At 40.3% G+C, this 24,351-nt stretch overlaps 1 non-coding gene across 1 annotated transcript; it reads left to right on the plus strand.

Moving 5' to 3' along the window:
- Positions 1 to 13,305: 13,305 nt before the first annotated feature.
- LOC112719018 (small nucleolar RNA R71) lies at positions 13,306 to 13,413 on the plus strand. The gene has a single exon (XR_003161342.1). It is a non-coding gene; the product is annotated as a small nucleolar RNA R71 (small nucleolar RNA).
- Positions 13,414 to 24,351: the final 10,938 nt, after the last annotated feature.

Below are 24,351 nucleotides of genomic sequence, written 5' to 3' on the forward strand. Positions count from 1 at the left end.
AATTTGATTTTGAAAATTAATGACTTGGCTATCAAGAAAAGATATGATTCAAACATTAAACCTTTCTCAACAGAAAAGGCAACATACTTGAAATGTTGAATCAAATCATTAATTAATAGCAAGTATCTTTGAAAATAGAAAGAAATTGAATTTGAAAAAGATTTGATTGAAAAGATATGATTTGAAAAAGATTTGATTTTGAAAAGATTTTGAAAACTTGAAAAAATTTGCATTGAAAACAAAATCTTCCCTCTTGTGCCATCCTGGCGTTAAACGCCCAGAATGGTGCACATTCTGGCGTTTAACGCCCAAAACTCTACCCTTTTGGGCGTTAAACGCCCAACCAGGCACCCTGGCTGGCGTTTAAACGCCAGTCAGTCCTTCTTCACTGGGCGTTTTGAACGCCCAGCTTTTTCTGTATAATTCCTCTGCTGTATGTTCTGAATCTTCAATTCTCTGTATTATTGACTTGAAAAGACACAAATTAAAAATATTTTTGGATTTTATGATTTTCTAAATTTTTTTTTTTGCTTTTTCGAAAATTAAGTGGAAAACGAAAATGAAGGTATCAAAATTCTTAATGAGAATTCCAGGAATCATGCAATGTTTAGTCTAAGACTCCGGTCCAGGAATTAGACATGGCTTCACAGCCAGCCAAGCTTTCAAAGAAAGCTTTGGTCCAAAACACTAGACATGGCCAAAGGCCAGCCAAGCCTTAGCAGATCACTGCTCCAATAGCAAGATTGATAGAAATCAACAAGCTCTTGTGATGATAAGTTGAAACCTCGGTCCAATGAAATTAGACATGGCTTCACAGCCAGCCAGATTTCAACAGATCATCATGAAACTCTAGAATTCATTCTTAAGAACTCTGAAGAAAAAAAATACCTAATCTAAGCAACAAGATGAACCATCAGTTGTCCATACTCGAACAATCCCCGGCAACGGCGCCAAAAACTTGGTGTACGAAATTGTGATCAATACTTTTCACAAATCAAATAATCCCCGGTAATGAATCAAAAAACTTGGTGTTCAATACCATGGCATAAACACAACTTCGCACAACTAACCAGCAAGTGTACTGGGTCGTCCAAGTAATAAACCTTACGTGAGTAAAGGTCGATCCCACAGAGATTGTTGGTATGAAGCAAGCTATGGTCACCTTGTAAATCTTAGTCAGGCAGACTCAAATGGATATGAATGATGATATACGAATAAAACATAAAGATAAAGATAGAGATACTTATGTAATTCATTGGTAGGAATTTCAGATAAGCGTATGAAGATGCTTGTCCCTTCCGTCTCTCTGCTTTCCTACTGTCTTCATCCAATCCTTCCTACTCCTTTCCATGGCAAGCTTATGCAAGGGTTTCACCGTTGTCAGTGGCTACCTCCCATCCTCTCAGTGGAAATGTTCAACGCACCCTGTCACGGCACGGCTATCCATCTGTCGGTTCTCAATCAGGCCGGAATAGAATCCAGTGATTCTTTTGCGTCTGTCACTAACGCCCCGCCTTCAGGAGTTTGAAGCTCGTCACAGTCATTCAATCATTGAATCCTACTCAGAATACCACAGACAAGGTTAGACCTTTCGGATTCTCTTGAATGCCGCCATCAGTTCTAGCCTATACCACGAAGACTCTGATCTCATGGAATGGCTGGCTCGGTTGTCAGGCGAGCACTCGGTTGTCAGGCGATCAACCATGCATCGTGTATCAGGAATCCAAGAGATATTCACCCAATCTAAGGTAGAATGGAGGTGGTTGTCAGGCACACGTTCATAGGTGAGAATGATGATGAGTGTCACGGATCATCACATTCATCAAGTTGAAGAACAAGTGATATCTTAGAACAAGAACAAGCGGAATTGAATAGAAGAACAATAGTAATTGCATTAATACTCGAGGTATAGCAGAGCTCCACACCTTAATCTATGGTGTGTAGAAACTCCACCGTTGAAAATACATAAGAACAAGGTCTAGGCATGGCCGAATGGCCAGCCTCCCAAAGAGGGTTCAATCATAAAAACATGATCAAAAGCTCTCAATACAATAGTAAAAGGTCCTATATATAGAGAGATAGTAGCCTAGGGTGTACAAAGATGAGTAAATGACATAAAAATCCACTTCCGGACCCACTTGGTGTGTGCTTGGGCTGAGCATTGAAGCATTTTCGTGTAGAGACTCTTCTTGGAGTTAAACGCCAGCTTTTATGCCAGTTTGGGCGTTTAACTCCCATTCTTGTGCCAGTTAAGGCGTTTAACGCTGGGAATTCTGAGGGTGAATTTGAATGCCAGTTTGGGCCATCAAATCTTGGGCAAAGTATGGACTATCATATATTGCTGGAAAGCCCAGGATGTCTACTTTCCAACTCCGTTGAGAGCGCGCCAATTGGGTTTCTGTAGCTCTAGAAAATCCGCTTCGAGTGCAGGGAGGTCAGACTCCAACAGCATCTGCAGTCCTTTTTAGTCTCTGAATCAGATTTTTGCTCAGGTCCCTCAATTTCAGCCAGAAAATACCTAAAATCACAGAAAAACACACAAACTCATAGTAAAGTCCAGAAAAGTGAATTTTAACTAAAAACTAATAAAATATACTAAAAACTAACTAGATCATACTAAAAACATACTAAAAACAATGCCAAAAAGCGTACAAATTATCCGCTCATCACTTGCCAAGGTAGAGGACTTGTCCGCCACCTTATAAAGTTCTTGGGCTATAACCTCATGAACTTCTACTTCCTCTCCAATCATGATGCTATGAATCTTGATGGCCCGGTCTAGAGTAACTTCAGACCGGTTGCTAGTGGGAATGATTGAGCGTTGGATAAACTCCAACCATCCCCTAGCTACGGGCTTGAGGTCATGCCTTCTCAATTGAACGGCTTTCCTCTTGAATCTCTCTTCCATTGGGCGCCCTCTTCACAAATGACTGTGAGGACTTGCTCTAATCTTTGATCAAAGTTGACCCTTCTAGTGTAAGGGTGTTCATCTCCTTGCATCATGGGCAAGTTGAATGCCAACCTTACATTTTCTGGACTAAAATCTAAGTATTTCCCCCGAACCATTGTAAGCCAATTCTTTGGGTCCAGGTTCACACTTTGATCATGGTTCTTGGTGATCCATGCATTGGCATAGAACTCTTGAACCATTAAGATTCTAACTTGTTGAATGGGATTGGTAAGAACTTCCCAACCTCTTCTTCGGATCTCATGTCGGATCTCTGGATATTCACTCTTTTTGAGTTTGAAAGGGACCTCGGGGATCACCTTCTTCAAGGCCACAACTTCATAGAAGTGGTCTTGATGCACCCTTGAGATGAATTTCTCCATCTCCCATGACTCGGAGGTGAAAGCTTTTGCCTTCCCTTTCTTCTTTCTAGAGGTTTCTCCGGCCTTAGGTGCCATAAATGGTTATGGAAAAACAAAAAGCAATACTTTTACCACACCAAAATTAAAAGATTTGCTCGTCCTCGAGCAAAAGAAGAAAGAAGAGAGTAGAAGAAGAAGAAATAGAGGAGATGGAGATGGCTTTGTGGTTTGGCCAAAGGGAGAGAAGTAGTGTTTAGGTTGTGTGAAAATGAAGGAATGAAGATGGGTTTATATAGGGGTGGAGAGAGGGGTAGGGTTCGGTTATGAGAGGGTGGGTTTGGGAGAGAAAGTGGTTTGAATTTGAATGGTGAGGTAGGTGAGGTTTTATGAAGGATGGATGTGAGTAGTGAAGAGAAAGATGGGATTTGATAGGTGAGGGGTTTTTGGGGAAGAGGTATTGAGGTGATTGGTGAATGGGTGAAGAAGAAGAGAGAGGGTGGTGGGGTAGGTGGGGATCCTGTGGGGTCCACAGATCCTGAGGTGTCAAGGAAAAGTCATCCCTGCACCAAGTGACGAGCAAAAATGCTCTCTGTGCTAATTCTGGCGTTAAACGCCGGTCTGGTGCCCATTTCTGGCTTTTAACGCCAACTCTTGCCCTTTCCTGGAGTTTAACGCCAGTCTGATTGATGGTGTTTTTGTGGAAAACAAATTTTCCAACACACAAATCCAACCGGCAAGTGTACCGGGTCGCATCAAGTAATAATAACTCACAAGAGTGAGGTCGATCCCACAGGGATTGATGGCTCAAGCAACTTTAGTGGGTGATTAGTTTAGTCAAGCTAACATTGAAGTGAAATTGAGTGAAATCGTAGCCAACAGAAAGTAAATTGACAAGAATTGTAAATGACAGAATGTAAATAGGCAGGAAGCTTAAAGAACAAGTAATGTAAATTGCAGAAACTTAAATGACAAGAAATGTAAATTGCAGGAAATGTAAAGGGAATTGGGTGCAGGAAATTTAAAGGAAAGCAATAAGCAGCACTTAGAATAATTGTAGAATAATTAAATTGCATGAAAAGTAAAAGGGATTGGGTGCTGGGAATTAAAACTTCAATAAGAAAATGTAAAATGCAATCAAGCAAAGAATAAAAGATGAAGTAAGTGCAGCAGATTCAAACAGAGATGAAAATTGCTTGAAGAACAAGACAGAAAGAAACTTAGCTCAATTGTAAAATCTAAAAGAGGATTTGAGGATCCAAGAAGAGCAATGAACTTAGGAAGCAAATCTGGATCTCAATTCTCCTTTGCTCAGTCAGAAAATATATTGCAGAAGAAATTGAGGTTTAAAAATAGCAGAGAAGATTAAAACCCAATCCTTAGATCAATTGAGAGGAAGAGTGGAAGATGATTCTCAGAATTTGAATCAATGGAGCTCTTCAACCTCAATTCAAGATCCAAAATAGAAAAGCTAAAGTTGCAGAAGAAGAAGATTTAAAACAGCAAATGAATTTTGAATTATGCATAATGATTAACAAGAGATCTCAAGGTGGAATTGAAACAGAAGTTCTTCAATTCTCCACCCAAGATCCAAAACGAAAATGAAAACTAAGAGAGCTCTCAAATCCTAATATTCTCTAGTGGGTCTCGCTTCCCCTTTTCAAAGATGGAAATGATGCCTTATATAGGCTTTACAAAATGAAAAATGAAAATGAAATTAAAACAAATTACAAAAATGAAAATCCTAATTTAATTGATCCATGTGCCTTTGAGTGATGATGTGGGCTTAGCTTGCTTTGGATTTGAGGAGAAATGAGTTTGGTTGGCCTTGATTCAATTTGGTGAGGAATTGAATTAAATTGAATTTTGGTTGATTTTTGGCCCATGACACTCCCAGGAGGCTGCCCTGCCCTTGTGGAGGGCAGGGCAGAAAATATTCGTGCGCCCTTGGTGGGTGCTTGTTGGTGAGAGTTGGTGCTGCAGGATGCTGCCCTGCCCTCGCGGAGGGCAGGGCAGAAAAAATTGGTGCGCCAGAATTGTGCCACGGTGCGCTGCTGGTGCTGCCAAATGATGCTGCAGTGCGCCAGAAGGGTGCCTTGGTGCGCCAGAATTGTGCACCAACAAAATGCTGCCCTGCCCTCACGGAGGGCAGGGCAGTGTTTTCACTTTGATGTCCCAAGTTCGAACCATGGCCGAAACATACGCTACTTAATTTCCTTGGTTTTCTTGGCACCAAAGTAAGGCCTAGTTTCTTGCTTTCTCATGGCCCTTAAAGATGCCTTTAGTTCCTGCCTCAATTGTACGCCAAATATGGATTGCTATATATCGTTGGAAAGCTCTGAATGTCAGCTTTCCAACGCAACTAGAAGCACATCAATCGGACGTCTGTAGCTCAAGTTATAGCCCTTTGAAGTAGGCATGGTCATGCTGTGAGCGCCCAGATTTTACCTTAGCGAAATTCTTGCTTCCAACTTCAATGTGCATCACGATTCTGCCCTGCCCTTGGCAAGAGCAGGGCAGTGTGCGTGCTGGCCGCTTCCTTCCTTGATTTGGTCATGGGCCACGCTTTTAAAAGCGTGGCCTAAGGCTCCAAAGTGTGCTCCAACTTCAAAGTGTGTCCCAAAGCTCTTTTTTTCTCCTTTTTTGTGCTTCTTTGCTTCTTTTTCTTCTTATTTCCTACAAGATTTATAAAATTAAAATATCAAGAAAATATATCATTTAAGTACAAAAGCATTCAATATTTAAGCACAAATTATCAATTTCTTGTATGAAAAAGCATAGAAAAATAGGTATATGATGACTTGTCATCACAACACCAAACTTAAACCTTGCTTGTCCCCAAGCAAGAAAAGAATCATGCATTAGAAATTGACAATCCAAGGTAAGAAGAGTAGCAAGTTAATGTTCATGGCAAGCTAGTTTTCTATGCATGCTACAATTACAAAAGAGATGTAAATGATTGATGCTTCTATCTAGCTTATTTTATGAAATCTTTTTCTTATAATTCTTCCTTGAAACAAGCTTTTGATTTTTTTTTTTAGCTTCTCCTTTTGGGTGCTTTGCCCCATGAGTAAATAACAAAGCTACGACTTCTAAATGCTTTGTTTTCAAGTATTACCACTTGATACATAAGCACCACAAGCATTTAATTAGAGGACTTCATTAAGCTCATTTTTCTTTTCTTTTCTTGACTCTCTAATCATTGATGCTCAGAGCCTTGAGCTTTGAGGGAGTGCTTTTGCACTTGAGCCTAGCCTTGACTTCTAAGTGCTTTGTTTTCAAGCATTTGGCTTGATACATAAACACCACAAGCACTTAGCAAATAAATTGCCATTGGTACTCAGAGCCTTCAGCTTTCTCATTCTTTCCCTTTTTCTTTTCTTGCTTTAATTGTATTTGCTTCTTCAAGGTTTTCATGATTTCAAAAGATTTCACAAAATGTACTGGATGAAAAACTTCAATTAAATAAAATCCAATGCAATTGAGCAACAATCAATCATACTAGCTTTCCAATACTTGTATGCACATGCTAAGTTCTTCTTTAATGCCTTGTTTGTTTATGATCATGATACTTTATTGCTTTTGAACTCACAGGATTCAAGTTGGTAGTCATAATGGTATAGCACCATGTTATAATTCAAAATTCAAGCTATGCTTTATTCATACACACATGTAAACAGAAAAGATGAAGACAATCATGCAATTTAAGTGCCGGAAACAAATGAGAATAAAAGGAACTCTACAACCTTGTAGTTCATCTTCATTATTGTTGTCCTTTTTCCTCTATTCTTCCTCTTTCCCTTGCCAAACTCAGAATGCTTGCTTATCCTCAAGCAACAATTAGAACAATGGCTATGGGGCTAAGAAGGATCATGAATGTCTTACACAATGATATGTTAGTAGCACATGTGTTTTAAGCAAGCAAAATTAAAGATAACAATCAAGGCACAAGAGACAAAGACATTTTGATTGCAAACATAAGAGGGTGTGCATGATACATTGCATAAAAAATAAGTGGCACACCAAACTTAGTGTGACACTTTCACTTGAAATTAATGCAAGTATCTAGTAAGCATTGGAACCAAATTTTGTTGCATAGCAACACCAAACTTAGAATGCAACCATATGTCAATTTATTTGAACTAAAACTAAACAAAAGAAACTGTTATTTGTTGAATACAATCACCAAGTGAAGAATCTATCATGAGTAAGGATGTTTGGGTGATGTATTAACAAACACAGTTAATAGAAGAAAGCATTAAAAACAAGGAAATGACTAAAAAAATCAAGAAAACTAAAATTGTCTAACTAAAAAATAACACTGCAGCGGCATTATGATTATGTAAACAAGTGGTGTTGCTTGAATGAATTGCATAGAAAAATAAGTGGCACACCAAACTTAGAATCTTGGTGCGTCACTTTCATTTTTGATTTGATGCAATCATCCAAAAAGATTGAAAACAATTTTGTTGCAAGGCAACACTAAACTTAGAATGTGATCATATGCCAATTTATTGAAATTTAAACAAAGCATGGAGAAGAAATGTACCTACTGTCTACCTGTTATTTACTTTCTTCCTCTTTTTCCAGTTTGTTAAGAGGAATGACTTCAAGAGGAGAGAAGTTTCAGCTATTGTCCCCTGTCTTGGTCTCCTTTCAGCAAGCTTCCTTGTGAAATTGGCTTGATTAATCTTGCTTGCTGAATCAGGGGGAGGATTGTTTGCAGTTGACCTTCTCTTGAATGTTGTCCTTGGTATCTTGGTCACAATCTTCTTCTTGGTGTTTTTGTTAATTGCCTTCACTTCTTGGATGTCAAGATATGGTTGCTATGTGATTATTGGAGTGATTTCTTCATTAAGAGCCTCTTGAATTGGTGGTTCCATGAATCCTTCTTCTATGCAACTCTCTGCTTCAATTGAGGGTGACTTCTCTTGAGTGTCTTCCTCACTTTCTTGATCCTCCACTTCTTCCCTTGTCACCTCAAGTGCAGTTCCATTTTCAACCACCGCATTCTTCATTGAAAGTTCACTTGATGCAGTGGCCTCCTTATCTTGCTCTTCCACTTTCTCCTTTACATCCATCAATTGACCTTCATTTTCCTTGCTCAATGGTTCTACGCTCCTCCTTGTTTGCTCTAAGGGGCCATTCATCTTATTGAAGATGATTTCTTTCCAGGATTGGGGTTGTGTGTATCTTTCCACGAGTTTTCTATGTATTTCAATGGCTTGAAGGTAATCCTCATCTGGTGGTTCAAGAGATGAAGGTTGAGAGTAATTTTGGTGACGTGGATATGTTGTGGTGAAGTTGTGTTGAGGGGTGTGGAATGAGTTGTGTGATTGATGGGATGACTTGTATGGATTTTGGTGGAAACTTTGTGTTGAGGCATAATTAAGTGATGAAGAACTTTCAAATGAGAAACTGGGACGTGAGGGTGGATGCTCTTTCATTCCTTGGTAATACTCCCATCCACCATGAGGATAATGGTATGAATCATTTTGTGGTGGTGAGAAATATCCCATATGATTATCTTGTTCATCTTGTGGCTTTGAAGTGCATCTCCATGGATTGGAGTGCTTAGAATCTGTAAATTCTTGGTGATATTCCCAACCACCATTAGATATTTGTGATGGTGGGTGATATCCCAGAAAATTTGTTTGATCACAAGATGAGTTGAAGTCCATTTGAATTTTGTAAATCACAACACCAATGAAAATTGGAATTACTCATATCAGAAATGAGTTTTGCTTAGTGAGGCAAAAACACAAACACCTTGGTTTCAACTTAGAACAGAGAATAAAAAAGAAAAAAATGCTTGATCTAGACTTTTCACCCACTTAATCATTGTTGATCTAATCAATCCCCGGCAATGGCGCCAAAAACTTGATGGTGTTTTTGTGGAAAACAAATTTTCCAACACACAAATCCAACCGGCAAGTGTACCGGGTCGCATCAAGTAATAATAACTCACAAGACTGAGGTCGATCCCACAGGGATTGATGGATCAAGCAACTTTAGTGGGTGATTAGTTTAGTCAAGCTAACATTGAAGTGAAATTGAGTGAAATCGTAGCCAACAGAAAGTAAATTGACAAGAATTGTAAATGACAGAATGTAAATAGGCAGGAAGCTTAAAGAACAAGTAATGTAAATTGCAGAAACTTAAATGACAAGAAATGTAAATTGCAGGAAATGTAAAGGGAATTGGGTGCAGGAAATTTAAAGGAAAGCAATAAGCAGCACTTAGAATAATTGTAGAATAATTAAATTGCATGAAAGGTAAAAGGGATTGGGTGCTGGGAATTAAAACTTCAATAAGAAAATGTAAAATGCAATCAAGCAAAGAAGTAAAAGATGAAGTAAGTGCAGCAGATTCAAACAGAGATGAAAATTGCTTGAAGAACAAGACAAAAAGAAACTTAGCTCAATTGTAAAATCTAAAAGAGGATTTGAGGATCCAAGAAGAGCAATGAACTCAGGAAGCAAATCTGGATCTCAATTCTCCTTTGCTCAGTCAGAAAATATATTGCAGAAGAAATTGAGGTTTAAAAATAGCAGAGAAGATTAAAACCCAATCCTTAGATCAATTGAGAGGAAGAGTGGAAGATGATTCTCAGAATTTGAATCAATGGAGCTCTTCAACCTCAATTCAAGATCCAAAACAGAAAAGCTAAAGTTGCAGAAGAAGAAGATTTAAAACAGCAAATGAATTTTGAATTATGCAGAATGATTAACAAGAGATCTCAAGGTGGAATTGAAACAGAAGTTCTTCAATTCTCCACCCAAGATCCAAAACGAAAATGAAAACTAAGAGAGCTCTCAAATCCTAATATTCTCTAGTGGGTCTCGCTTCCCCTTTTCAAAGATGGAAATGATGCCTTATATAGGCTTTACAAAATGAAAAATGAAAATGAAATTAAAACAAATTACAAAAATGAAAATCCTAATTTAATTGATCCATGTGCCTTTGAGTGATGATGTGGGCTTAGCTTGCTTTGGATTTGAGGAGAAATGAGTTTGGTTGGCCTTGATTCAATTTGGTGAGGAATTGAATTAAATTGAATTTTGGTTGATTTTTGGCCCATGACACTCCCAGGAGGCTGCCCTGCCCTTGTGGAGGGCAGGGCAGAAAATATTCGTGCGCCCTTGGTGGGTGCTTGTTGGTGAGAGTTGGTGCTGCAGGATGCTGCCCTGCCCTCGCGGAGGGCAGGGCAGAAAAAATTGGTGCGCCAGAATTGTACCACGGTGCGCTGCTGGTGCTGCCAAATGATGCTGCAGTGCGCCAGAAGGGTGCCTTGGTGCGCCAGAATTGTGCACCAACAAAATGCTGCCCTGCCCTCACGGAGGGCAGGGCAGTGTTTTCACTTTGATGTCCCAAGTTCGAACCATGGCCGAAACATACGCTACTTAATTTCCTTGGTTTTCTTGGCACCAAAGTAAGGCCTAGTTTCTTGCTTTCTCATGGCCCTTAAAGATGCCTTTAGTTCCTGCCTCAATTGTACGCCAAATATGGATTGCTATATATCGTTGGAAAGCTCTGAATGTCAGCTTTCCAACGCAACTAGAAGCACATCAATCGGACGTCTGTAGCTCAAGTTATAGCCCTTTGAAGTAGGCATGGTCATGCTGTGAGCGCCCAGATTTTACCTTAGCGAAATTCTTGCTTCCAACTTCAATGTGCATCACGATTCTGCCCTGCCCTTGGCAAGAGCAGGGCAGTGTGCGTGCTGGCCGCTTCCTTCCTTGATTTGGTCATGGGCCACGCTTTTAAAAGCGTGGCCTAAGGCTCCAAAGTGTGCTCCAACTTCAAAGTGTGTCCCAAAGCTCTTTTTTTCTCCTTTTTTGTGCTTCTTTGCTTCTTTTTCTTCTTATTTCCTACAAGATTTATAAAATTAAAATATCAAGAAAATATATCATTTAAGTACAAAAGCATTCAATATTTAAGCACAAATTATCAATTTCTTGTATGAAAAAGCATAGAAAAATAGGTATATGATGACTTGTCATCACTGATGCCCCTTTCTGGCGTTAAACGCCCAGAATGGTGCCAGACTGGGCGTTAAATGCCCATTTGCTACCCTTACTGGCGTTTAAACGCCAGCAAGGTCTTCCTCCAGGGTGTGCTGTTTTTCTTTCTATTTTTCATTCTGTTTTTGCTTTTTCAATTGATTTTGTGACTTCTCATGATCATCAACCTACAGAAAACATAAAATAACAAAGGGAAATAGATAAATTATAACATTCGGTTGCCTCCCAACAAGCGCTTCTTTAATGTCAGTAGCTTGACAGTGGGCTCTCATGGAGCCTCAAAGATACTCAGAGCAATGTTGAAACCTCCCAACACCAAACTTAGAGTTTGAATGTGGGGGTTCAACACCAAACTTAGAATTTGGTTGTGGCCTCCCAACACCAAACTTAGAGTTTGACTGTGGGGGCTCTGTTTGACTCTGTTTTGAGAGAAGCTTTTCATGCTTCCTCTCCATGGTGATAGAGGGATATCCTTGAGCCTTAAACACAAAGGATTCTTCATTCACTTGAATGATCAATTCTCCTCTGTCCACATCAATCACAGCCTTTGCTGTGGCTAGGAAGGGTCTGCCAAGGATGATGGATTCATCCATGCACTTCCTAGTCTTTAGGACTATGAAATCAGCAGGGATGTAATGGTCTTCAATCTTTACCAGAACATCCTCTACAAGCCCATAAGCTTGTTTTCTTGAATTGTCTGCCATCTCTAGTGAGATTCTTGCAGCTTGTACCTCAAAGATCCCTAGCTTCTCCATTACAGAGAGAGGCATGAGGTTTATGCTTGACCCTAGGTCACACAAGGCCTTCTTGAAGGTCATGGTGCCTATGGCGCAAGGTATTGAGAACTTCCCAGGATCTTGTCTCTTTTGAGGTAATCTCTGCCTAGACAAGTCATCCAGTTCTTTGGTGAGCAAAGGGGGTTCATCCTCCCAAGTTTTATTACTAAATAACTTGTCATTTAGCTTCATGATTGCTCCAAGGTATTTAGCAACTTGCTCTTCAGTGACATACTCATCCTCTTCAGAGGAAGAATACTCATCAGAGCTCATGAATGGCAGAAGTAAATCCATGGAATCTCTATGGTCTTAGTGTGAGCCTCAAATTCCCATGGTTCCTCATTGGGGAACTCATTGGAGGCCAGTGAACGTCCATTGAGGCCATCCTCAGTGGCGCTCAATGCCTCTTCCTCCTCTCCAAATTCGGACATGTAGGTCATGTCAATAGCCTTGCACTCTCCTTTTGGATTCTCTTCTGTATTGCTTGGATGAGTGCTAGGAGGGAGTTCAGTAATTTTTTTACTCAGCTGACCCACTTGTGCCTCCAAGTTTCTAATGGAGGACCTTGTTTCAGTCATGAAACTTTGAGTGGTTTTGATTAGATCAGAGACCATGGTTGCTAAGTCAGAGTGGCTCTGCTTAGAATTCTCTGTCTGTTGCTGAGAAGATGATGGAAAAGGCTTGCCATTGCTAAACCTGTTTCTTCCACCATTATTGTTGTTGAAACCTTGTTGAAGTCTTTGTTGATCCTTCCATGAGAGATTTGGATGATTCCTCCATGAAGGATTATAGGTGTTTCCATAGGGTTCTCCCATGTAATTCACCTCTTCCATTGAAGGGTTCTCAGGATCATAAGCTTCTTCTTCAGATGAAGCGTCCTTAGTACTGCCTAGTGCAGCTTGCATTCCGGACAGACTTTGAGAAATCATATTGACTTGTTGAGTCAATATTTTGTTCTGAGCTAATATGGCATTCAGAGTATCAATCTCAAGAACTCCTTTCTTCTGATTTGTCCCATTGTTCACAGGATTCCTTTCAGAAGTGTACATGAATTGGTTATTTGCAACCATTTCAATTAGTTCTTGAGCTTCTGCAGGCGTCTTCTTCAGATGAAGATATCCTCCAGCAGAGCTATCCAAAGACATCTTGGATAGTTCAGACAGACCATCATAGAAGATACCTATGATGCTCCATTCAGAAAGCATGTCAGAAGGGCACTTTCTGATCAATTGTTTGTATCTTTCCCAAGCCTCATAGAGGGATTCACCTTCCTTCTGTCTGAAGGTTTAGACCTCCACTCTAAGCTTACTCAATTTTTGAGGTGGAAAGAACTTTGCCAAGAAGGCATTGATTAGCTTTTCCCAAGAGTTCAGGCTTTCTTTAGGTTGTGAGTCCAACCATATCCTAGCTCTGTCTCTTACAGCAAAAGGGAATAGCATAAGTCTGTAGACCTCAGGGTCAAGCCCATTGGTCTTGATAGTGTCACAGATTTGCAAGAACTCAGCTAAAAACTGATGAGGATCTTCCAATGGAAGTCCATGAAACTTGCAATTCTGTTGCATTAGAGAAACTAATTGAGGTTTGAGCTCAAAGTTTTTTGCTCCAATGGCAGGGATAGAGATGCTTCTCCCATAGAAGTCGGGAGTAGGTGCAGTAAAGTCACTGATGAGCGGATAATTTGTACGCTTTTTGGCATTGTTTTTAGTATGTTTTTAGTATGATCTAGTTAGTTTTTAGTATATTTTTATTAGTTTTTAGTTAAAATTCACTTTTCTGGACTTTACTATGAGTTTGTGTGTTTTTCTGTGATTTCAGGTATTTTCTGGCTGAAATTGAGGGACCTGAGCAAAAATCTGATTCAGAGACTGAAAAGGACTGCAGATGCTGTTGGATTCTGACCTCCCTGCACTCGAAGTGGATTTTCTGGAGCTACAGAAGTTCAATTGGCACGCTCTTAACGGCGTTGGAAAGTAGACATCCTGGGCTTTCCAGCAATATATGATAAGGCATACTTTGCCCAAGATTTGATGGCCCAAACCGGCGTTAAAAGTCACCCTCAGAAATCCCAGCGTTAAACGCCGGAACTGGCACCAAAATGGGAGTTAAACGCCCAAACTGGCATAAAAGCTGGCGTTTAACTCCAGGAAGAGTCTCTACACGAAAATGCTTCATTGCTCAGCCCAAGCACACACCAAGTGGGCCCGGAAGTGGATTTTTATGTCATTTACTCATCTCTGTACACCCTAGGCTACTAGTTATCTATAAGTAGGACATTATACTATTGTATTTGGAATCTTGGTTCTTCTAGTTCCCTCTCTGGGACCGAAGCCAATGATCACTCTTGTTCTTATGTATTTTCAATGGTGGAGTTTCTACACACCATAGATTAAGGTGTGGAGCTCTGCTGTACCTCGAGTATTAATGCAATTACTATTGTTCTTCTATTCAATTCCGCTTGTTCTTGTTCTAAGATATCACTTGTTCTTCAACTTGATGAATGTGATGATCCGTGACACTCATCATCATTCTCACCTATGAACGTGTGATTGACAACCACCTCCGTTCTACCTTCGATTGGGTGAATATCTCTTGGATTCCTGATACACGATGCATGGTTGATCGCCTGACAACCGAGTGCTCGCCTGACAAACGAGCCAGTCATTCTGTGAGATCAGAGTCTTCGTGGTATAGGCTAGAACTGATGGCGGCATTCAAGAGAATCCGGAAGGTCTAACCTTGACTGTGGTATTCTGAGTAGGATTCAATGATTGAATGACTGTGACGTGCTTCAAACTCCTGAGGGCGGGGCGTTAGTGACAGACGCAAAAGAATCACTGGATTCTATTCCGGCCTGATCGAGAACCGACAGATGGATAGCCGTGCTGTGACAGGGTGCGTTGAACATTTCCACTGAGAGGATGGGAGGTAGCCACTGACAACGGTGAAACCCTTGCTTAAGCTTGCCATGCAAAGGAGGAAGAAGGATTGGATGAAGACAGTAGGAAAGCAGAGAGACGGAAGGGAAGGCATCTTCATACGCTTATCTGAAATTCCTACCAAAGAATTACATAAGTATCTCTATCTTTATCTTTATGTTTTATGCGTTTATCACCATACCCATTTGAGTTTGCCTGACTAAGATTTACAAGGTGACCATAGCTTGCTTCATACCAACAATCTCTGTGGGATCGACCCTTACTTGCGTAAGGTTTATTACTTGGACGACCCAGTACACTTGCTGGTTAGTTGTGCGAAGTTGTATTTATGCCATGGTATTGAACACCAAGTTTTTGGATTCACTACCGGGGATTATTTGATTTGTGAAAAGTATTGATCACAATTTCGTGCACCAGTCACCCAGCACCTTCCTTGCATTGTTGGCATTGTTATTGTTTTCGGCTGCCATGCCTTCTTCTTTGAAGATTTCTGTTAGGTCCTCTACAGAGAATTGTGCTTTAGCTTCTCTTAGCTTTCGCTTCAAGGTCCTTTCAGGTTCAGGGTCAGCCTCAACAAGAATGCTTTTGTCTTTGCTCCTGCTCATATGAAAGAGAAGAGAACAAGAAAATATGGAATCCTCTATGTCACAGTATAGAGATTCCTTGAGGTGTCAGAGGGAAAGAAAAATAGAAGGAAGAGGTAGAAGAATTCGAACTTAGAAAGATAGAGTTCGAAATGTGCATTGAGGAGGAGTGTTAGTCTATAAATAGAAGGATGTGAGAAGAGGGGAAGAAATTTTCGAAAATTAATTAAAAAGATTTTAAAAACATTTTGAAAAAATACTAATTGATTTTCGAAAACTAAGAGTGGAAAAGAAATCAAGTGATTTTTGAAAAAGATTTTGAAATTAGAAATCAACAAGATATGATTGAAAACTATTTTAAAAAAAATGTGAGAAAAATATATGATTGAAAAAATATAGTTTTAAAAAGATATGATTGAGAAGATATGATTTGAAAAACAATTTAAAAAAGATTTGATTTTAAAAATTAATGACTTGGCTAACAAGAAAAGATATGATTCAAACATTAAACCTTTCTCAACAGAAAAGGCAACATACTTGAATTGCTGAATCAAATAATTAATTGTTAGCAAGTATTTTTGAACATAGAAAGAAATTGACTTTGAAAATATCTGATTGAAAAGATATGATTTGAAAAAGATTTGATTTTGAAAATTTTTGAAAACTTGAAAAAAATTGGCATTAAAAACAAAATCTTCCCTCTTGTGCCATCCTGGCGTTAAACGCCCAGAATGGTGCACATTCTGGTGTTTAACGCCCAAAACTCACCCCTTTTGGGCATTAAACGCCCAGCCAGGCACCCTGGCTGGCGTTTAAACGCCAGTTTTCCTTCTTCACTGGGTGTTTTGAACATCTAGCTTTTTCTGTGTAATTCCTCTGCAGTATGTTCTGAATCTTCAATTCTCTGTATTATTGACTTGAAAAGACACAAATTAAAAATTTTTTTGGATTTTTAATAATGAGGAATAATCAAAATGCAACTAAGATCAAATAACAATGCATGCAAGACACCAAACTTAGCAGTTTGTATACTACTGACACTAACAAATGAGAATGCACACAAAACACTCAAGTCAAGAGAATTTAAAGATCAGAGCAATGAAATCATCAAGAACATCTTGAAGATCACTTAAGACACATGAATGAATGCAAGAAGAACAGAAACATGCAATTGACACCAAACTTAAAATGAGACTAGTGTCTCAATAAGAAACATAACATATTTTTGGTTTTATGATTTTGTAATTTTTTTGTTTTTGTTGTTTTTTTTTTTTTGAAAATTAAGTGGAAAAGAAAATAAAGATATCAAAATTCTCAATGAGAATTCCAGGAATCATACAATGTTAGTCTAAAGCTTCAGTCTAAAGGAATTAGACATGGCTAGCCAAGCTTCAGCAGGACATTGCATTCAAGAGCTAAATTGATGAAAATCAATCAGCTTTGGTGATGATAAGAACATCACCTTGAAACACTAGAATTCATTCTTAAGAATTCTGAAGAAAAGTACCTAATCTAAGCAACAAGATGAACCGTCGGTTGTCCAAACTCAAACAATCCCCGGCAACGGCGCCAAAAACTTGGTGCACGAAATTGTGATCATCAATGGCGCCATCAACATGGTACGCTCAATTGCAATCTCAACTATTTATCACAACTTCGCACAACTAACCAGCAAGTGTACTGGGTCGTCCAAGTAATAAACCTTACACGAGTAAGGGTCGATCCCACGGAGATTGTTGGTATGAAGCAAGCTATGGTCACTTTGTAAATCTCAGTCAGGCAGATTCAAATAGTTATGGATGATATACGAATAAAGCATAAAATAAAGATAGAGATACTTATGTAATTCATTGGTGAGAACGTCAGATAAGCGAATGGAGATGCTTTGTCCCTTCCGTCTCTCTGCTTTCCTACTGTCTTCATCCAATCCTTCTTACTCCTTTCCATGGCAAGCTGTATGTAGGGTTTCACCGTTGTCAGTGGCTACCTCCCATCCTCTCAGTGAAAATGTTCAACGCACCCTGTCACGGCACGGCTAATCATCTGTCGGTTCTCAATTAGGTTGGAATAGAATCCAGGGATTCTTTTGCGTCTGTCACTAACGCCCAGCCTTCAGGAGTTTGAAGCTCGTCACAGTCATTCAATCATTGAATCCTACTCAGAATACCACAGACAAGGTTTAGACCTTCCGGATTCTCTTGAATGCCGCCATCAATTCTAGCTTATACCACGAAGATTCCGATCAAGGGATCCAAGAGATAAACATTCAAGCCTTGTTTGCTTGTAGAACAGAAGTGGTTGTCAGACACTCGTTCATAAGTGAGAATGATGATGAGTGTCACATAATCATCACATTCATCATGTTCTTGGGTGCAAATGAATATCTTAGAACAAGAATAAGCTGAATTAAATAGAAGAACAATAGTAATTGCATTAATACTCGAGGTACAGCAGTGCTCCACATCTTAATCTATGGTGTGTAGAAACTCCACCGTTGAAAATACATAAGAACAAGGTCTAGGCATGGCCGAATGGCCAGCCTCCCATGATCTAAGAACTAGACGTCCAAAGATGATCAAAAGATCTAAAATGATCCAAAGATCAAAATACAATAGCAAAAGGTCCTATTTGTAGAGAACTAGTAGCCTAGGGTTTACAGAGATGAGTAAATGACATAAAAATCCACTTCCAGGCCCACTTGGTGTGTGCTTGGGCTGAGCATTGAAGAATTTTCGTGTAGAGACTTCTCTTGGAGTTAAATGCCAGCTTTTGTGCCAGTTTGGGCGTTTAACTCCCATTCTTATGCCAGTTCCGGCGTTTAACGCTAGGCATTTTTGAGCTGATTTGGGATGCCGGTTTGGGCCATCAAATCTCGAGCAAAGTATGGACTATTATACATTGCTGGAAAGCCCAGGATGTCTACTTTCCAACGCCATTGAGAGCGCGTCAATTGGGCTTCTGTAACTCCAGAAAATCCACTTCGAGTGCAGGGAGGTCAGAATCCAACAGCATCTGCAGTCCTTTTCAGCCGTTGAATCAGATTTTTGCTCAAGTCCCTCAATTTCAGCCAGAAAATACCTGAAATCACAAAAAAACACACAAACTCATAGTAAAGTCCAGAAAAGTGAATTTTAACTAAAAACTAATAGAAATATACTAAAAACTAACTAAAACATACTAAAAACATACTAAAAACAATGCCAAAAAGCGTACAAATTATCCACTCATCATGTTCTTAGAAATTAGGATTTAGGACTTCTCTTAGCTTTCTAGAGTGACTCTCGATCCCAGGTTTAATATTCCTTTTTACTATTTAATTTCTCTTTTATATTTTGATTACTCTGAAGCTTTTATTATGTTTGATTGATGTTGCCCAATTGGCTGTTGATGATATTTTTATTTAATGATATTTGAGGTATTTCAGTTTACTATTGCTCTCTTTGATTTATGTTATTGATGCTTCCCATCTGAGGGTATTTTCACTCTAGCAATTTTACTTTTTCCCCTTTTGGTTCTGATTAAGAATTTAGTAACTCAACAGTTGTTGAACTCAACGTAATTAATAATCGTTATCTTGCTAATTGAGCTGAACCTAAATAATCCCAACCTTTTCTTAGGAAATAATTAGGATTCAAAGGTCAATTTAATTAGTCCCTTAACTTTCCTTTGCCCTGTTAAAGGTTGACCAAGTGGAGTTTAGATTCAACTTTTATTATAGTTGAGAGAGATAACTAAGTTAGACCTCTAAATTCCCTTATCTTGCCAAAAGTTTTTTTACAGTTATTTATTTATTTTTAATTGCCATTTACTTTACTTGTCATTTAAATCACTTGCTTCTCACCTTCTAAACCCTGACCTTTATAGCCAATAATAAGAACATACTTCCTCGCAGTTCCTTGAGAAGACGACCCGAGGTTTGAATACTCGGTTAACAATTTCTAAAGGGTTTGTTACTTGTGACACCCAAAACGTTTGTATGACAGGACTTTTGAAGGTTTAGAAACTATACTTGCAACGAGGATTTATCCGCAATTTTCTAGACCACGCAAAAGCCCTCTCATCATTCACACATAAAAGATATGATAAGATAGCTAACTTATCCCAAGGGAGGTCACTCAACACTACCATAAATACACTGGAGCACCCAGGTAAAACTCATACTCTAATTCTGCATAAAAAACCTACCTAAGGCACGTGCTAACTTAAGCATCGGAGTCTCTTGCAGCTACCACCACCCTTCGGTGATCAAGGATCAGTAGCATGTCGAATTCTCCTTGGTCGGACACAACAGCACCGACCAGCACAGAAGATCTCGTCCGAGATCGACCTTCAGTTTCAGGTAACCCTCGGAACATTGGCGCCATTCTCGAGGAACATGGATGTTATCCCATCACCATGGCGAGCGACCATGACAACGATTACAACTCTGGTTTTGGTGGACAGAATGCCAAACAAAAACACGGACACCACCTCCAAAGACGCCTTAAAATGGAGGGGATAAGCAACCCCCAAACACATAAATTTTGGAAGTTATCCGTGAGCAACAGGATCGCCTTAAACAGCTTGAACAAGAAGCTGAACATCAACGGGAAGCCGAAAGAGACCTTCGGAGAGAAACAAGACGACATCGAGAGCTAAAGGACAAGCTTCTAAAGCTCGAGGCCGATCTCAATTCCAAAACCACTCGATCCAGTAACGAAGATAACCTCCACCAGGACCAAGACCTATTCACTAAAGAGATCATAAAAGCTAAAGTCCCAAAGAACATCAAAGCCCCTGATATGACCCCATACCACGGTATATCCGATCCGAGCTATCATCTCAGTAATTTCAGAAGTTCGATGTATCTTACGAATGCCTCAGATGCAATTTGTTGTAAAGCTTTCCCGACCACTTTGACCAAGATGGCAATAAAGTTGTTCGACAGCTTGCCGCCAGGGTCAGTAACAAGCTTTGATGACCTCGCCAAGAAATTCTTAGCTAAATTCTTAAGCAAGGGGATCGGGAAAGCCTCCACAGTTACATGGAGAGATTCAACAAAGCATGTCTGGACATACAAAGCCTTCCAACAGAAGCGGCTATCATGGGGCTCATCAACGACCTAAAAGAAGGACCTTTTAGCCATTCGATATCCAAGAAGCACCCAACATCTCTAAACGAGGTACAAGAGCTGGTAGAAAAGTACATTAATATGGAAGAGAATTCCTGATTGGGAGACAACTCCAAAACCGGATTCTCTTACCTACCTGGGGACATGGATAAAGAATCCCGAAAGAAAGAAGACCAGCCTACTGAAAAACCTAAAAAATAACACAACTACACTCCCCTTAGGGTGTCCCTTGTGGATGTCTACAGAGAGATATGCAACATTGAGAAGATCCCGCCCCCTCGTCTGATAAAACATAAAAGAGGAGGAAGTCGGACAGAGTATTGCGAATACGACCGAGTCTACAGGCACCCTACCAACGAGTGCTACGACCTAAAGAATGTTATAGAAAAATTGGCACGATAAGGGCAACTAGATCGGTTTTTATCCAATAAAACGGACGAACCGAGAAAGATAAGAAAGGATGAAGAGGTCGGACGAGTTGAGCGTCCACCTCACACGTCTGAAAACCATGTTCATATGATAAATTGGGGATTCGCAGGAAAGACACCTTAAATTTGCCTTCAAGATAAAGAGATTAGAGCATATCCGAATAGCTTGTTCGGACTCGGAAATACCCTAATTCAACCACTAGGATACATCTCACTACATACAACCTTTGGAAAAGGAACTCGGTCAAGGACACTAAACATAGACTACATCGTAGTCAACGTGAGCTCAGCTTATAACGCTCTTATAGGTCAGACAATGCTGAACCAGCTCGCCGCAGTAGTCTCCACTCCACATCTGTGCATGAAGTTTCTAACTCCAGAAGGGATCGCCACGATAAAAGGAGTCCAAAAGCTTGCGCGACGCTGTTACAACGAAAGCCTGAACCTCAAAGGCAATCCCAGAGGAGAGGAAATCAACACCATCGAACTCGGGGGAGATCAAGCTTACGAAGAACTTCATCCACATCCTGTAGATGAGACCGAAGAAGTCCAGATCGGGGATGCCCAGGATAAAATAACAAACATAGGGGCAACATTAAAGGGAGACTTAAAGGAGCCACTGATACAATTCCTAAAGGATAATGCCGATCTCTTTGCATGGAAGGCCGCAAACATACCTGGCATAGATCCCAAGTTAATGTGCCATAAGCAGGCAGTATATCCTGGATCTCGGCCAGTGCAACAAAAGCGTAGGAAGCTCGGCCCAGAAAGGTTCCAAGCTATAGAAGAGCAGGTACAGCCTTACTGGAGGCAGGGTTCATAAGGGAAGTCGAGTACCCATTATGGCTAGCCAATGTCATCTTGGTAAAGAAGTCAAATGGAAAGTGGCGAATATGTACCGACTACACCGACCTCAATAAGGCCTGCCCAAAAGACCCTTACCCACTCCCGAATATAGACACTCTAGTGGATGCCTCTTTTGGATACAAGTACGTCTCCTTCATGGATGCTTCTTTGGGATATAACCAAATCCCAATGTATCCACCCGACCAAGAAAAGACCTCATTCCTAACCCCAAAGGCAAATTACTGCTACATAGTCATGCTATTTGGACTCAAAAACATAGAAGCTACATACCAAAGATTGATGAACAAAGTCTTTGCCGACCACATCAGAAAGCTAATGGAGGTTTATGTAGACGACATGCTGGTAAAAACACAAAGTGAGGAATCGTTGTTATCTGACCTCACTAAAGTGTTCGACACCATAAGAAAGCATGGCATGCGACTTAACCTCGCAAAGTGCACCTTCGCGGTAGAAGCTGGCAAATTCTTGGGTTTCACGCTCACCCAAAGAGGAATCGAGGCAAACCCAGATAAATGCCAGGCTATACTTAACTTGAAAAGTCCAACCTGCGTCAAAGAGGTAAAATAGCTCAACGAAAGACTAGCAGCCCTGTCCAGATTTCTAGCCGGAACAGCTATAAGATCTCTTCCTTTTTACGCAACATTAAGGAATGGAAAGAAGTTTGAATGGACTCCAGAATACGAACAAGCCTTCCAAGATTTCAAGAAATTTCTGGGGCAACCACCCATCCTTACTCGACCATGGGAATGTGAAGAACTCATAATATATCTCGTTGTAGGAAGTCAGGCAATAGCATCAGCACTAGTCAGAGAAGACGAAATTGGGCAACAACCCATTTACTTTATCAGTAAGGCTCTACAAGAGGCTGAACTAAACAATCAAAAGATAGAAAAGTTTGCCTACTCCCTCATACTCACTTCTAGACGACTCCGCCCCTACTTCCAGGCTCACACTATCAGATTACGCACTTAAAGAACTAGCTGGAAGAATCCTACAATGGGCAGTCAAGTTATCCGAGTTTGACCTCAAATATGAAGCTCGGATAGCTATTAAATCATTGTACCTGGCCGACTTCATCGTAGCATACATTGACACCCCAGGTACCCCCATTGAATGGAATCTATATGTAGATGGCTGCTCAAACAAAACCAGGAGTGGCGCAGGCGTAATTATAGAGAGTGGCCATGGGACCCAAATTGAGCTCTCCTTAAGGTTTGAGTTCCCTGCCTCAAATAACCAAGCTGAATACGAAGCACTACTGGCTGATTTTAGGCTGGCTAAGGATGTAGGGGTTCCAAAGCTTACTGTCTTCAGTGATTCACAAGTAGTCATCTTGCAAATAGAAGGGAGCTACCAAGTTAAGGATCCTACCATGAAAAAATATCTGGACAAAACCAGAGAACAGCTCGGATAATTCGAGGGATATGAGGTCCGACATATACCTCGGGAAAAGAATGCTCAAGCTGATGCACTTTCAAAACTAACCAACACCAAACCAGGAGGCAATAATAGAAGCCTCATCCAAAAAACACTGCAAAGCCCATCAATCTCGGAAGAATAAAAGGTCCTAAGCATATCAGGTCAGGGTCAAGGATGGATGGATCCCATAATCAACAGCCTCAAGTCGGAAACGCTCCCTGTAGATAAAAAGGAGGCAAAAATGTTAGTACGAAAAGCATAGTACTACACCATAGTAGGCGACATCCTATATAGGAGAGGAATCTCTACACCTCTCCTAAAATTTGTCCCGACCTCTGCAACAAGGGAAGTTCTTTAGGAAGTTCACAGTGGTATGTGCCGCAACCAACTCAGGGCATGAGCTCTTTACAAGAAGGTACTCCAAGCCAGCTTTTACTGGCCAACCTTGCAAGAGGAAGCAACAGAATTTGTCAAAAAATGCCCACCGTGTCAGAAACACGCCAACTTTCACGTGGCGCCACCTGAAGAGCTCATCTGTATTACATCACCCTGGCCATTCACAAAGTTGGGGCTCGACCTCCTCAGACCCTTCCCCAAGGGTTCAGGACAAGACAAGTTCCTCATTGTAGGCATAGACTACTTCACAAAGTGGATTGAAGCAGAGACACTAGCTTTTTCAACCGCCCAAAGAAGTCAGAAATTCCTATATAGAAATATTATCACAAGGTTTGGGGTTTCTTACTCCATTACAACATATAATGGCACTCAGTGTACCGATACAAGTTTCAGGAACTTGGTAGCTAACCTGAAAATAAAGCACCAGTTAACATCTGTAGAACATCCACAAGTTAACGGGCAGGCAGAAGCTGCCAATAAAGTTATACTGGATGGGTTAAAATGG

The sequence above is a fragment of the Arachis hypogaea genome, chromosome 10 (genome assembly GCF_003086295.3).
Source record: "Arachis hypogaea cultivar Tifrunner chromosome 10, arahy.Tifrunner.gnm2.J5K5, whole genome shotgun sequence".
NCBI classification, from domain to species: domain Eukaryota; kingdom Viridiplantae; phylum Streptophyta; class Magnoliopsida; order Fabales; family Fabaceae; genus Arachis; species Arachis hypogaea.